Below are 2500 nucleotides of genomic sequence, written 5' to 3'. Positions count from 1 at the left end.
TGTGCTGTGGTGGTGGTGGTGCACATAACGATAAATCAATTTTCCCAGTCAAACCACCACCACTCACTCACTCGACTCGACTCGACTCCCCATAGTCAGGAGGACGACTGGTTTTTCAGGCTTCAGGCGCGTCACTCGACCGCCAATCGCTAACCATCCATCCCCAAACTCCAAGCGAGTTTCCCGGGGCACACTGTATGTATTCCTGGGGACCCGCCGTGAAGCCCGTGATTGGTGTGCGCGCGCGACCTTTGACATTCCATTCCTTTTTTCTCTCCTTTTTTTTGTTTTTATGCTCACGCGTTGTGCGGTTGGTTGGTTGGTGCACCCGGGGCCCCGAATGGGGGCCTTACATGAAGAAACCGCAGCATAAACAAGAGTGAAAGCGCAATAGCGCTCCAGAAGGTATTGCTATCCGATCGAAATCCGGTCCCTTAAACCACCCTTCTTTCTGGGGGTCGTAGTAGGCGACGAATGGTCCACCATAAATAATATTTGCATTTAGGCCAATCATAATGCCCGCCTGTGGTGGTGCTGCTGCTCCTTGGCGGTGCTGTCGGTGATAGATTGACCTTTCTTCGGCTTGGCCATCGCGCCATGACTGACTCACGTCACACACGCGCGCACAATACACACAAATACACGAGACGGAAAGATGAACGATTGCGCACCACCATCAGACCATTTGGCCATATTTAGCCGCTTCACTCTGCCTGCTGCTGCCGGAATTGGGAACGCGTTTGGCTTCATCCGGCTTCCGGCCACACCACTCCACTCCACTCCATTCTTTCCACAAGCATTTCGTCCAAATCTTGTGCACACAGACACACACACACGCACCGGGCGCGCTCATCGCTGTCATCGTAAATCAAACGGCCAAAAAGTCGAAAATTGTAGCATTTACCCTATCAGGCAGCTGCTACTGCCGTGTGCCGAGCAGCGGCCAACGCGCGGGCGCGTCCCAAAACGCCAACGCACATTTGAAGCATTGGCCACGGGGCTTCATTCTTCCCCGTGGCTTAATCTTTACCGTCGCTTGCCGCCGCTTGCCGTCGCTTGCCGTCGTCGTCGTCGATCGTCAGCCATTCGCGTGCGTTAAGACTAATGCCACTCCATTCAAAACATCGCCCTCCCACCATCACCACCCGTTTGGGTTGGATTTGGGGGTGGATCTTCGACGCCCGCCGCCGGTCGCCGTCGTCGATGACTGATGTGGATGCTCTGTGTTGCTTGGTGAGCGCTCGCCGTGGCGTACAGACGGCTTTTTTTCGGTTGGGGCGACTGAATGGTTCATAAATTATCGCATACACACGCGTATCCACCACAAGGGGACGTTGGTGGTGGTGGTGGTGGCCGGGCACAAGCAAACACACACACACACACACACACACGCCGGTTAAGCTCGGTTTAAGCCATTATTTCGGGACAAGCAATGGTGGGATCATCATTTCGGGTCATTATGTGGTATTTAGATGTTTTTACACCGACGGACGGGAAGGTGGAAGCAGGAAGCAGGAGGAGGCGGTGGAGGCCTGACCTACGCGTAATCGACTTTATGGTGATCGATTTCACGATCCCCGTCACGGCTTCACGCGGCGGTGGCGGCTAATGAGCGATGATAATTGCAGGACATCTTTTTGAGTGATCGCGCCTGTTGATTGTGAGGTTATGGTTGCCTTTGGTGCGCGTACGCGTGAAATTTGAACATCGAAGCGAAGGTGTTTTTTAGCAACAAGTTCTATCGGAATTCAGGCACTCAAGGTCGCTTCTTACAGAGGAGAATGGAGGTCTTCATTTCGATACTTGGAGATAACTTTTAAAACATAATTTCGTTTATACTCGTTAACTGTGTTAACGACTTATTTACTACTTACTTATCCGGCGCTACAACCGACGAGCGGTCTTGGCCTGCCACAGAAGATTCCTCAACCGCTCGCGATCGAGCGCCATCGTCCTCCAAGTCGTTAGTCCTGCTATTCTGGCGTCAATGTCGATACCGTCGCTCCATCTCGATTTGGGCCTACCAGCTAACGACTATTCCATTCTAATTCATCAATGGTCACTATGATCCAGGTTCAATCAGTAGCTCTATTGAATCAAAGCTTGCTTAGATTTCGTGTAAATTCTTCACATTTTACTTCGGGGTGTTTATGGGCTTCGAGTTGAATGCTTGAGGTTTTGTCAACCAAATGGCGTCACAACAGTAAATTTTACTTACGTACAGCTTTAATGAGAAAATCGGCACTGGTTCATTTACAACAAACAGTGTTTTGCTCGTTACGTTGAACTCTCGACGTCTAACTGTCTTTGTTCAATCGGTCCACAATTATATCTCACGCAATGGTTTTTTTTCCTTTATGTAAAGAAAAAGGTAGTGGTATAGAAAACAAGTTACATCAAATAAAATACCCGGAAGATGGAAGCAGCATCGAAAAGTATTGATTTTCATATGTAAGGTAGTGAGTATTAAGGGGACATCTAAAAATGTACTGACTGTAGG

The 2500-nt window shown here is 49.8% G+C and overlaps 2 protein-coding genes across 2 annotated transcripts in view; both read left to right on the top strand.

Annotated features, from left to right (window-relative positions):
- LOC125949927 (probable cytosolic Fe-S cluster assembly factor AGAP009023) overlaps positions 1–2500 on the top strand; it is a 443394-nt gene that overhangs the window by 293448 nt on the left and 147446 nt on the right. The gene's annotated exons all lie outside the window — the stretch shown is intronic.
- Positions 1–2500, top strand: part of LOC125949903 (protein tiptop) — a 15361-nt gene that overhangs the window by 5275 nt on the left and 7586 nt on the right. The gene's annotated exons all lie outside the window — the stretch shown is intronic.

Source organism: Anopheles darlingi, chromosome 2, assembly GCF_943734745.1.
Source record: "Anopheles darlingi chromosome 2, idAnoDarlMG_H_01, whole genome shotgun sequence".
NCBI lineage: Eukaryota > Metazoa > Arthropoda > Insecta > Diptera > Culicidae > Anopheles > Anopheles darlingi.
Note: the sequence above shows the minus strand (reverse complement) of the source record. Positions and strands in the feature narration are given on the sequence as shown.